Below are 14,369 nucleotides of genomic sequence, written 5' to 3'. Positions count from 1 at the left end.
ACTGATATTGGAATGCTGGGCTAGTTTTTTTAAATGAATAATCATATGAAGCTCTTAAAAACTGTTCCTGCATATTTCATGGCTATTTATTTATTTTTACACTTACTAAGATTTGAGTATGATAGTAATATAAAAACCCATAGAAAAATTGTCAAGACGACATTTATACATTTTTTCGATTCTCCAAAGTTCTGGGTTAAACGGTATCAAATATGAACATTAAATATAAAAGTTCTGGGTTAAACGGTATCAAATATGAATATTAAATATAGTTCTGGGTTAAACGGTATCAAATATGAACATTAATGTAGCAGGAAAATGATGTTTTGATCTTTCCTGCGACTGTAAATAGCATTTTGTTTGTCATTATTTTTACCCTTCGTTCGCAATCAACCCCATTTTGCCTCCCCCCCCCCTGTTTGATGTTTAACGGGTTTTCTTGTTTATGTTTGGTTTCTATATTTAACCCAAGCCACGCGGAGAAANAAATATGAATATTAAATATATAAAGTTCTGGGTTAAACGGTATCAAATATGAACATTAAATAAATCCCCCAAAGTCAAGGGGTTTCTTTAAAAAGAAAAAATGTGTAATCTCTTTGACAGAAAATGAAATTTACTCTGTATCGGGTATTTAATCGGCCTGTTGATAACGGATCAATAATAATTACAATTTTGTCGCATTTAAAAATCTAGTTTTTTTTCCCAGTTCGGATTTGCTATAAAATTTCACAAATTGATTTTTAGAAACTCTAGTTATCAATTTTCAGATAGAAAAAGAAATATATCTTTCCGTCGTTTCCTAACCAAAGGGTCCTTTAAGAAAAATATTTTTTGTGGTACAAGATAAATAAAGTTTGACTTTAAAAGATCAAGCGAACAAAGGATAATAATTATTTATCTAATACATCTGATGAAAGAATTTCTGATCGCTCTTCAAAATTATCAAAGCTTAAACATTTATAAAAGTTTATAAAACAAAATAATGATTTAAAATCCGACTGCTGTTCAATCCTGAAGCTGATTTGTGAAGGTGAGACGTTCTCTGTTGAGCATATCCAGAATACTCATGTACTTCTTCTTGATCGTCTCCCCCTCCATCAACTTCAAGTTCGTCTTGTGGATCTCATTCTCAAGGAATCTGGAGGATAAAACAAAACTAGTTTTTTTTTAGTGAAAACTATATTTCGTAGACTCCCCTCCCCCCCTCCGATCGTAACTTTTAAACTCTAGAATAAGATTACTGACATAAATTAAAGCATCAATGTAATAATTTAATAAACATGCAGATTTTATATCAGACGTTAATATTGTGAAATCCGAATTTGGATTTGTGAACAATAAGCATTAATAATGCAGCGTGGCCATTGAAATTGTGAAATTGGAAGACAAGTGTTAGACTCAATTAACGAGTAAATAGTCCCATGAATTGATCAATGAACATGAAACTACAGCAATTGTGTAATTTTAACTGAGATTGAGGCTTAAAGGGCACCGTTGTGTACTGGACTGCACAATATAAATTAAAAGTCACATTATTGGCTTACATTTGATACTTGTGAATAAAGAAATATTGGGGGGAAACCAGAAAACTATGGAATGAAAGATATACAAGAATATTCCATTTATTAAGGTGATTTACATTTTATCAACGTAAAATACGCCATATAAGATTAATAAACTGTCGTCTTCCTGTTCCACGTTTACCTGCGCTTAGTCGCAAATTACGATTTTAGCTATTTTTTCCGATAAAAGTAGACTCACACAATTTAGAACATTCCTGTGGTTCTCCTGACATCCCCAATCAAAATTTGAGGCAAATCGATCAACGGATTCATGAGTTATTATGAGAGATCCAAACAAACAAACAGAGATTACAACTTTATGTATATATATATATATATATATTAATTAAATAATACCTGAGTCTTTGTCCCTCTTCGCTCTCCTCTAATATTTCCTCCACTCTTTCCTCTTCAGCAGTTTTACGAACAACCTAATTTTATATTTTTTTTATTTTAAATTTTTAAATTTTCGATTTTTTAATTTTAAATTTTTAAATTTTAAATTTTAAATTTTAAATTTTAAATTTTTAATTTTTATTTTTTTTCCTTCTCATTTTTGATTTAGTAACCTTTTCATAGTCCACCATCAGCTGCTGAATTTTCCCGGATTTTTTGGCAGACTCGTATCTGAAAATAATTAATTTGACTAAATTCTCATATAAGCTCATATATTTCAACCAATGAGCCAAGTCTGATAATAATGATATAAACTATATAAATTCTGAAGTGTTTCGTGAAAGAGTTGTTCATATACAGGGTTACCCACAAAGGATGAGACTTCAGAGACGACTGTACGAAATTTATGCTGTCTTTATCCATGTATCCATGATTCTCGGCAACTGTAAACTTGTTTCTTCCTTTGCTAAATCAAAAAATTATTCATTAAACGACTTTATATTCAATGCAGAAGACTTCATCCAACCGAGAGATTTATGTCGTCTTTACAGTCTCATATCCGTTGTGGGCAACCCTGTAAATAACCCTTCAAAAATTAAATTTAAGGTCGTTTTTCTTGTGTTGCCCTCTTGTAAGGAATTAAATCAAGATTAGAGCTTGTTTTGAATAAATCGGAACTTAAAATAAATATTCCGTTTTTGAACTTTCTATTAGTTTACCTCAGTTTGTTGAGCATCTTTTTAAAATCTGCAACCTTTCCAAATTATCTTTTCCACAAAACTTTCTTTTCTAAACCTTTTAAAAGTTTTCCTGGAACAGATTTCCATCAAAATCCTATTTTTACTGAAAAAGATGAATTCCTTGAAGTCTAAAGTCTGTAAAGCAGTCTCAAGCGGCATTTTACTGAGTAGTCTTGTATCAAGGTTTGGACTATCCTAAAAATACAAAATAATACAATTTTTTGACGAAACACATTTTTTTATTTTTTTTTCATACTCACCCAGTTTTCCACAGAAAGAAATTGAATTTTTGTCACAAACTCATATTTTCGTATCTCTATATCTTTGCAATCTGATGGTGTAAACCCTTAATATTACAAACTATTTTATTCAGTTTGAAATATCAAAGATCTATACAACATCGGGTTGCAAAGATATAGAGATTAGAAAATCAGCGTTTATGGCAAAAACTCATTTTCTTTGTAAGATCTTAAATGTATTTTATCTTGTATCAATTAAAAAAAACGAGAATAAGAAGTTGGTCAAATAAAAGATGAAGGAACTGAATACTAGCCCCTAAGTCTAATATATTTGCAACCTGATGTAGGAAAATTTCAATGATTTAAACTATAAATTCTACGAGATAGATCAAGTGGTGCGAGTTTTAAATATCAAAATTTACCGCCATCAGGTTGCAAAGATGGATTAAACATAAGATCTTAAGTATGCTGTAGAAAGAGGGGGGGGGGGGTACAGACGAAACGAATAATGTCTAAAGAGAAAAAAGATTAAACTAGAGGGTGTCCCATTAAAAATGGCAGTGGAATCTTAGTCTTAAATCTTTGATAGCTTTCTAATTAGTCATATAAGCTCTCTATAATAGGTCTGTATTAATGTCTCCTTTAAAGATTTTAATTCGTGTCATAGCGTCGTTATGTTAAAAACTTCCTTATATAGCTTACAACGATCAAAGGCGACCTTTTAGTCATCTCTCAATTGTCATGTTACGTGGGATAAGGCTGAGAAAACATATATATTTGAGAAGGGGGGGAGGAGGATGATAGACCCCACACTTTGAGGTATCTTGGAGGGGGCATCAATATTGAGTTTTCGCCATAAACCTTATATTTTAGTCAAATATGGCTCGGTCGCTTCGGCAATTTTTTCCAAAGAAGAATCTTAGTCGTTGTAATGTTATGCTGAACCTTAAAATCAGACGGAAAACTTGTCATTTCCGTGGAAACCCTTAAAATGGGTAAGAGACAATACAAATACTTGGGCTCCCTTACGATCCCCCGAAATCTTTTATAAATCACCACAGTTTCAGTAGAAGTAAATATTTCCATTTACTGATAGCGCCGATTGAAGGGCTCTAATTGGATAATGAGATAGATAGAAAGATAGATGTTACCGCCATACCATTTCTAATGGATGACTGAACCCTGATTGGGTCAGGCGCTAATGGACTCGGCATACAGGAGAGGAATGGTTGTTAAAATCTGTGTATATATCTAGACTAGATTATCCTGAATCCGTTGTAACTTCTTTAAAAAGGCTATAAAATATATGATTTCTAAACATAATCCACTGTGCCTCGCCCCTTCTGTAACTTTAAATTATATCAGTCATGCCCCTCATGACCCCTTTTCAACCTTGTAGGTTGATATTCTACACATTATTCTAGGTTTTACCCTCCTTGACTCTTGAGTCTGGCTGGCTGAGATCTGATCTAATCAATCTGGTTCTCATGTTCCTCCCACCCCTTTTCTTCCCATTTCCCTCCCTCCCTCCTCCCCTCCCCCCTCCCCTCCCAATCCTTCCCCTTCATGATGGACACAGGTCAATAATTAGTCAAACAATCTTTCATTCAAACCCTTGTCTAAACCTTTACCAAACCTTTATCCAGCCTTCATCAAACCTTTATCAAACCTTTATTACACCTTCATCATCTTCATCAAACCTTCACCAAATCTGTATCCAGCCTTCATCAACCCTTCATCAAACCTTCATCAAACCTTTATTACACCTTCATCAAACTCCACAAAACTTATAAAACCTAACGAGGACAAATCTTCATCAAATCTTGAAATAAAACTGAATTAACAAATTTAATCTTTATATTTTGACGTAAATATTTTAACCCTTCTTCCGACAAAAAGAGTTAATCGTTCTCCTGAATTTAACCTAAATATTCAAGAGTGTGTAACCTGTGCACTTTTCATGACAGTTTCACTACTTTTCCCAGATCTATTCACTTCAGACTTCATTCTCTTCACATCTTCAGTTAATTGCCTGTAAAAGGGTAAATATGAGAACAGAGTTGAAAACTTTAGAATAGTGGATATCAGGATTATTGCTTTATCCACTCTTTTTCTTAATCTCCAGATTAAATATAGCTTGTTTTCCTCATGAATTTAATCTCCAGAAAAGTCAACAGATCGGATTCGGAATTAAGGATATCACATTCTAAAGTTTTCAGCTCTGAGCTCTGGCCACTGCATACTCAAATGTTTAACTCTCTGTTGAAGAGAATGAAATCCCCGGAAGAGGAATATAAAATCCCCGAAAGAGGAATATAAAATCCGCAAATCAGTTGTGTCGGATTCCCGAAGACCTACTCATCTTCCTCTCTTTTTATATCCTCGTTATTCATTATGTTTCTATATCTAGAAGAAAATATGCACTTATAAAGCTCCAATCTCAGCCTGATGTACAAATTAGACTATAATTAACAATTTAATCTAACATCATTCATAGTTTGAAATATCAAAGGTATAAGACATAGAATGCAAAGATATAGAAATATAAAAATATAAAAATATAAAAATATGAAAAAAAAGTTTTTGACAAGAACTCAGTATCTTTAAATAAATTAATGTTAAAAGATATTTTTTTATTTTGTAAAATGGTATCAAATGTTAATTAAGATAGACAAACCATTTTTTATTTCACAATTGTTAAAACTTCATTTTCTTTCTTAATTGTTTTTTTTCTACTGTTAATTATTTACTTATTTAAGTTATTTATATCTTTAACTATTTATTCATTTATGGATTAAAATATTTATCCACTTATTTATTTTTCTACCTTACTATACTTATCTACTTATTTATTTATATAATTTTCTATTTACTAATTTTTCTTTTTTTCATTTATTTATCTATTTATTCATTCGTTTATCTTTGGGTTATTTAAATTATTTAATTAATTAACTTATTTATTTTACCTGACTTTCTCTCTATTTTCTTCTTTCTCTCGTTCACAATCTTCAAATATTGCTTTCCTCTCCCCCTCCACCAGCTGTATCTTCTTCTTCATCTCCCCCATCTAGTGTTGTTAATCATTTTCTAATTCTTTAAAATAAAACTACCAAGATTTAAAAATTTTATTTTGTTTAAGTTTGTTTTTAGTCTAAAAAAAGAAAAAAACGACCCAAAAAGAACCGTTAAAACATGTTTGTTTTTAGTGTAAATATTTACAATAAATAATCTAAAAACAATTTCTCTTCTTGTATACTACTAGCGCGCTTGGGAACCCGGCACTGCCCAGGTTACTCATATAGTTACTCCCGCAGTTTACCCGCACATGGACGATTTTGACAGGAAACTAAATTTTCTCTATAAAAGTCGACCAACTCAACTTAGAACCTTAAAATCAAGCTAGGAACATTCCCGTGTCTCTCTCGTGTTCTCCAATCAAAATTGGAGGCATATCGGTCAGAGGGCAACTTAGTTATGATCGGACAACAAGCAAGACAAACAGTGATTACAACTTTATATAAATTAGATCGTCAATCCGTCGAAATTACGATTTTCGGGATTAATCAGAAAATTTAAGAAGAATGAATTGTTTTAAAAAATTGAATAAGGCTACTATAAGAATTTTCTTGTGGAAAATGCGAGGTTTTTCGAGTAAAATGGGTTTATTTTGACGTTAATACTTGGAGATAATCTAATATGACATGGGAGTGGGACGCTCTGTAGTTGCTATAAATTTAACCATGCATACAGAAAATAAATGCAAAACACTTTTTTGTGCAATAAATTTGATGTGTTGGTTTACTTTAAGGGACTAAACGTAATATCTTGTAACCCCCATTTATAAAGTGGTTTGTCCGATGCACATCAGATCAGAACCCTTGGAATTTTTGTCTGATAAAGAAGATATCCTTATTCTTCTTACAGAAAATAAAATGCCGAGAAGACGAAGGATGTGTTGTAAATAAGGAACTCTGTAAATATCTATATCCAAACTGTTAAGATTGATAAAATCTACATTATTTCGCCATTGAACCTACATTAAAAGTTTTTGTATCTGTTTTAAAAAATTGCATAGTTTTTCAAATCATAAAATCTATATTTGTACCTGTTTAAAAATGACCCCTCTAGCTCCCCCTACTTCTCCCCCGCCTGCTCCTAGGCCTTCCATTTTTTATCTTGAAAACTTTTTAAAAATATTTAAAAATTTTAAAGAAAAATAAAAAAAATCTTTATACTTGGACAGATGTTTAACAAATATTTTGGTGACTTTGTTGGAGGTGCGATTGAGTAAACATTTTTTTCGCACATTTTTGCAATATCAATCTGCAGGTTTCATTCGCAATTTGAATGTCAGTTTTGATACAGTTTTCTTTTATATTTGAACTTATAGGTCAGTCATTCGAAATATGTGGGTAAATATTTAGGTACATTTTTTAATTTCACTTTTCTTTTAGGGAGTGACCGGCAATATATGGTGGTTATACTGAGATGGCAGTATTGTGGACAAATTTTTTAGAATTCATTTAAGACATATAAAACTATTCTACGACGTATATTTACTGAGTTGGAGAATCTGTTTTTTTAATTAATTTGATTAAATAATGACGATAAAACATGTAAAAATAATTCTACAGTAAACTAATTAGTTGTTTAAGAACAGGTTGAGAAAATAAAAATTAACTCTTACCATCGAAAATAAGTAATCTTATTCAATTATAAGTTTCTGAAATCTCTCAGTATTCACAAAGGTTTTCTGGAATTTTTATTGAAAAGACGACATTTGAAGAATTTGTAGAAATCTGCGAACAAATTCATAGAAAATTATAAATTCAATATAATGATGAAGACGCAATACTTGATTTTAACATTGGTTTATTAATAAATTTCTTTTGTGAAATATGTTCTTTAACATCTAAATAGTTTACAATGGAATTGTTACTTTATTTTTAATTTGTTCGTTATTTATTCTTTAAAAAACGATTCTCAAAACGTACTCACGCAAAATGAAGATTTTGAACGTCGACTTTGTGCTCAAACTCAGTAATTATAGATCTTTAACACTATGTTATATGTCTCAAAAGAATCCTAAATAATTTCTCTACAATACTGCAATCTCAGTCACCATACATTGCCGGTCACTCCCTTTAAGGACTAGAGGGGTGGGGGGAAATATATTATATTATTTTATATTATATTATTATATAACTGGAGGGGGGATATATAACAGGAGGGGGGCGGGGGGATATATACCCCTGAATCTAAATCTGTATCAAACAAACTTGGTGAATGTTTTCTAAAACACTCTTGCTGTTTATAAAAACTCTTGGTTTCCTCCCACAGAATATTCAGATTAGACAGAAGAAACTATTCTTGTTTTAAAGGAACTGTAAGTGCAATTTTAAGTGACCCTTCATGCAAAGATGAAAATGCCTGATTCACAACGGTACCCTTAAAAGCTTTGTCTGAACAAGTATGAATTAGATATGAATTTGTATAAATTTTAAAACCGATTATTTTATATTGGGTTTTCTCGACAAAAAAGACTTGTGCATTTCTACTACAGGAAAACATACAGAAATTATCAAAATTAAACACTTTAAAATCCAAAATAACGATAGCATCTTCCTCAATTTTGATCAGTTAAGGTTCTAAGGGTATCGTTGTGAGTCAGGAATTGTCGTATTTCTTGTGAAAGTTACCTTAGAATTACATGTACAGTCCCTTTAAGTCAATACCTTTAGCTCCATCCATTCCCCAGGGAATACCACAAATGTTCTGATTCTGAATTAGGGATATTGAGATCAATGCTTGATCTCCTATTTTTTTAAATCTCAAGATTTATTTAATCTTTAGTTTGTATCCCAGAAAATTGTATATTATGTTCAACCGAAAGACTGGAGTATATAGAATCCTGAAAAGCCCATCAGAAGCCGTACATTTAAAATTTCTCTATTTAATAAGAGAATTCTCATAGGTCGGAATCTGGTAGGGATATCCAAAGAGAGAGAAAAAGATCGGTTTAAGCAGGAAATAAAAATTTCCTGACCTAAAACCACTCTTGTCCTATCCAATTAATCTGTGTTTTATTCCTTCTAAGTTTTCACACATATATTACTTTTGGCAGCTCAATCTAAACTTTTATGTTCTTATTTTTGTTCCGAACCATCTCCTAGAGCTGATACATAGATAGAACCCTTCTCCTAACCTTTCATGAGAAATCATAAAAGACTAAATGGAAAACCACTTTTAAACACAGAAATAGCTTTAATGTTTATTTTTTTCTTAAAAATCAAGTTTTGAGGTGATATTTTCAAAATTAAAAATGTATGGCAAAAACCACCTCCCTCCCCCCAGATTTTTAGGGTTATTCCACAACTTGCAGAAGTAATCAGCTTTCTTTTTATAAACAACTAGCTTGGAATCAAGCTTTGCCTTGAAACAAATTCTTTGATAAGAGTAAATCTATTTAACTAAGAGCTTTAAAACCAAGCTAAGAACATTTCCGTGGTTATTTAGAGTTCCCCAATCAAAATTTGAGGCAGGGGTTCCTGAGTTATGATCGGACAAATAATAAACAAACAGAGATTACTACTTTTTATATAAATATATATATATATATATAGATTCCCATGTCTAATACCCTAGGTGGCAGGTCTCTGAACTTATGAATTCGTCTATTTTATCAATTTTAACTAAAATAGTTCACGTCAAAAGTAAATTATGCACAGTAGATTAAAATCTTAAAGTTTTTTAAATTAAAACTCCTCGAGTTATTGATGCGAAAAAAAAATAATTTGTTTTTCTGTAATATGTAATCAAATGAATTTTCTTGTGCGTAAAATCAAAATTATATGAGCTACAAGGTCACAAAGTTGAACTAGTAATCTCGCTTATATTTGACCTTCTCCTCCCGTTCAGTTGGTGCATAATTCTTATGGAACCGCTGAAACTGGAGAGTTCCAATTTTCACTCCTGTAAATATATTATCTATGTTTAACTCTCCATTCCTTCTTCTTAGTCCATTGTTTGCTCCTGTACACTTTACAGTGCACACCTAATGCATCTCTAGAGACCCTAAGAATAATGAAGAAAGTAAGAAGGTGGGGGGGGGGGGGATGGGGAATTTCTCCCTTATACCATCCTCGCTGGGACTCAGCTCCACAATTTGAAATTAACTTGGGAGTATTTTAAAAGTTTGAAAATTGCGCCATAAATCTCCAACTAAACTAGATAAGAATTAAGTCAAGCAAGTATAACGGCTTCTGGCGAATAACAGCTTCCTCATGGGAGGTTTTAGAAGGGGGGGGGGGGGATTAATAGGAAATAGTGAGGAAAGATTGAGTATCAGGGTAAGGAAGAGAATAGGATTGATATCATGGTAAGGAATAGGATGGATATCATTGTAAGAAAAAGAATAGGATGGATATCATGGTAAGGAAGAGAATAGGATGGATATCATGGTAAGGAATAGGATGGATATCATGGTAAGGAAAAGAATAGGATGGATATCGTGGTAAGGAAGAGAATAGGATGGATATCATGGAAAGGAAGAGAATAGAATGAATATCAGGATAAGGAAGAGATATGATGGATATAATTGTAAGGAAGAGAATAGGATGGATACCATGGTAAGGAAAAGAAAAGAATGGATATCATGGTAAGGAAGAGATTGGATGGATACCATGGTAAGGAAAAGAATAGAATGGATATCATGGTAATGAAGAGACTTGGATTGAAATGGTAAGGAAAAGAATAGGATGGATATCATGGTAAGGAAGAGAATAGGATTGAAATGGTAAGGAAAATAATAAGATGGATATTATTAAAGAAGAGAATAGTATGGATATCAGGAAAGGAAGAGATTGGATGGATATCAGGGTAAGAATCAGGAAGGAATGGATGTCACGGTTAGAAAGAGTGAAGGAAAATGAAAAATTGATAAGATATTCTAAAAAATTATGTAACTTTTAATTGAATGAATTATTTCATGATCAAGGGCTACAATAATTTACGTAACTGGGAGAAGTTAAAACAACTTATTTGGCAGAGTTCTGATTTGAATATCTGTAGGTTGCACTGAACACTTTCTACAACTGATCCAAACCAAACTCTGAAAAGTTTTATCAATATTTTGAGAAATTATATATCAAGGAATCGGATCAATATCTTATTCTCGTCAATAATTCCTTCATCAGAAATATTAATACCAACTACAGGGAATAATAACAAACCGAAGCGAAGAAAGAAAGCTATACAATGAGAACTAGAAAACTGTGGCATATATGTCGTCTTCATACTTTTTTCGCTAAGGACTTTATAATTTGCATTGGTTGCAACTGCATGATATATCTCTAAAAAAGTGTTTAGTATTAGAATCTCATAATCAAGGATTAATCTCCATCTTATGCAGACTAATCTCCATCTTATGCAGACTAATCTCCATCTTATGCAGACTAATCTCCATCTTATGCAGACTAATCTCCATCTTATGCAGACTAATCTCCATCTTATGCAGACTAATCTCCATCTTATGCAGACTAATCTCCATCTTATGCAGACTAATCTTCATCTTTATGCAGATTAATCTCCATCTTATGCAGACTAATCTCCATCTTATGCAGACTAATCTCCATCTTATGCAGACTAATCCTATTCATTACCCTGTGAGAGTCATACCCTGCAAGGATAACTTAAACTCAGTTCAAGCATTGATCCTTCTATCTAAAAATTCCCGCATTAGATATCGTGATCACATGTTTAAGATTAACAAGATCCGCACAAAAGTTTCGGTATTTAGACACTTTTCAGAAATAATTGAGCTACAAATTACAAATTTAATGTGACATTTTATGCTTAAAAGCTTCAAGAAAACGACGAGAATTTCACCATTTTCTGGTTTTCACTGTATAAAAAAAATTGTCATTGGTCAAATGCAAATTAATTTCAAGCATGTAAAACTTATGTCAATTTTAAAATGATTTGAATTCAAATCATGAAAAGGGGAACTGCATTATTGATCTTGATGATACTGATTCTGGCTAAACTGAATTGAGTCTTTGTCATAAACTCAAATTTTCCAATCCTTATATCTTTGCAACCTGATGCTGTAAACCTGTGATATTTCAAACAAAGATTACTTGATCAATCAGAATTCATAGCTTGAAATATCTAAGGTTTCCGACTTAGGGTTGCAAAGATATAGGAATTAGAAAATCGTAGTTTGTGGCAAAGACTCAATTCCTTTGGGCATTAAACTAGAAGGAAGCACTTCGTCAAACATTAATATTTTAGATTAAGAAAAGAAAAAATTCGGGAAAACTTTTGTACATTTATTTTTTCAAAAGTTGAAGACCGTGTTAATTCTATCTTTTGATGTAGAGAAGTTCCATTAGTTAATATGTTTTTTTTTAGGTAATTACCCTTATTTTTGTATATGCATAAGTAATGAGTCTTTGCCACAAACTCAAATTTTCTAATCCCTATATCTTTGCAACCTGATGATGTAAACCTTTAATATCACTTGATTTTTGATCTAACAAAATTCAAAGTTTAAAATATCTAAGGTTGCAAAGATATAGGAAATATAAAATTAGTGTTTGTGGCAAAGGCTAAATTTCTAAATTGGTTCCTTGTGCAGTACATAGTGCATGTAAAGATATATGGACACATTTTGATACAGAAATTGAAGTATTTACAGTTGTAATAAAACATGGTTACAATATGTCCAATAACATAAAAATTCTTGAACTGTATAATCTGGAAATAAAATAAAATGTATACTCCGTCTTAGTTTAAAGTTTATATTAAAGATTAGAGGGTTAACCTATATTAATTTTCAGACATATGGGGACCAATACATTAACAGATAATACTAATGAACCTCAATCCAGGTTTTGAAAGGCCCCCCCCCCCCCCCTCCCATCTTGAGTTATCTTTTTTGAGGAGTTTAGGTTTTTGAAAGTTTTGCATTAAAAAAAACGGATGGGATAGAAATTAATCCTTGACGCTTAAATACTTACAATTCTGCAGCTTCTAGAAAAATAAAGTTTTTAAAGATAAATAAGAAAAATTTGCCAACATTGATCAATAAAACGTTTAAAGGGTTACTATTGTGAATCGGTTACGCCACTCTACACATAGAGGGTTACTTGAAATTACTCCTACAGTCCCTTTAAGTATGAAATGGCTATAAATTGATCCATGGATACAACATGATAATGAATATATATTCCTACATGAATAGATTGGTAAACTAATGATGTAAATGTAGAGTAAGCACAGCTTAATTTATTTTATTGTTAAATCAATAATCTACTGAACAATGCACCTTGGAGAGGTTCGATAATTCGGATTAGCCACCCCCCCCCCGCATCTTATTTCTTCACTCTCCATTCCTGCACCCCTCCCCCTCCCATCACCNAAAGGGATAGCAGCAATTTTCAAACACAACTTCATCTTTCTCAAACATTTAAAGATATTTAATAATAGAATCCTTCATAAATTACAAAAAGGAGAACAGGAATATTTTGTGAAAGAGCTGGGATGGGGGGGGGGCAAATTAAGGATAATCAAATATCGAAGAAATTAATATGTTTAGGGCCCTAACTAAGAACCTGGATTTAAATTAGATGCTTGACCTTCTTGCAGATAACCACATAGATACAGCCCATGTATACCTTGAGCCCCCTGAGAACTGACTGCAGTGAGGGATATGATGATTCTGAAGATGAAGGGGATCCAACCCAAATTCCAAGGCCGATTTTTCAGGTTGGAAAAAAGTTTTATTTGAGGAGGTCAAGGGGGATGGGGAGGGGTTATATGTCACTAGATGGATTTGTTCCTAGTAATGGGATGATATAATTTAGTTACATTTTTATTAATTTGTTTAGGATAGAAAACCCCTGAACGAAATGGACATTGGTTTAATCAGCCTGTTTATATGTTTGAAAAAAAATATGTAAAAAGTAAATGAAATTGTTATTTTTTGAATAGTTTGTTTTGTTTAATGCTTGCAGGTTTATTTAAGCAAGCTTAGGAGTTACAAAAACAAAAACAAATTTTACTACATTTTGTAACAATTCGAAAAACATTTTATTTATTTAATTCCATTTATCTTCTAAAAAAATTTTTTTCAAAGTTTTCCTTAGATAACTTACATCGTAAACAAAGAATTAAATTAAAAACAATTAATGTTGTAGGTGTCATATTTTTTATGTATTTTTTGTAAATAATAAATATTATCTTACTTATTAACTGTTTAGATTTAAAATGTTTTTTTTTTATAATTTATACAAAAATATATTTGATAATCTATAACGGCATATTTAAAGGTGTAACAAATACCCTTACTCCATAATAATTTACTCGAGACGTATCTTTCCAGGTCTATTCTTTATAGCAATCCAAGTCAACCAGGACAAGGTCCACAC

General features: G+C 31.7%; 1 long non-coding RNA gene across 1 annotated transcript; it reads right to left on the bottom strand.

Moving 5' to 3' along the window:
• Positions 1-2,820: 2,820 nt before the first annotated feature.
• Positions 2,821-5,987, bottom strand: LOC111715725 (uncharacterized). The gene is made up of 3 exons (XR_002768303.1): positions 5,907-5,987; positions 4,888-4,972; positions 2,821-2,896 (listed from the first exon to the last, which is right to left on the bottom strand). It is a non-coding gene; the product is annotated as an uncharacterized LOC111715725 (long non-coding RNA).
• Positions 5,988-14,369: the final 8,382 nt, after the last annotated feature.

This window comes from Eurytemora carolleeae, unplaced genomic scaffold (assembly GCF_000591075.1).
Source record: "Eurytemora carolleeae unplaced genomic scaffold, Eaff_2.0 scaffold1855, whole genome shotgun sequence".
NCBI classification, from domain to species: Eukaryota; Metazoa; Arthropoda; class Copepoda; order Calanoida; family Temoridae; genus Eurytemora; species Eurytemora carolleeae.
The sequence above is the reverse complement of the archived record's forward strand: the minus strand, read 5'-3'. Positions and strand labels throughout refer to the sequence as shown.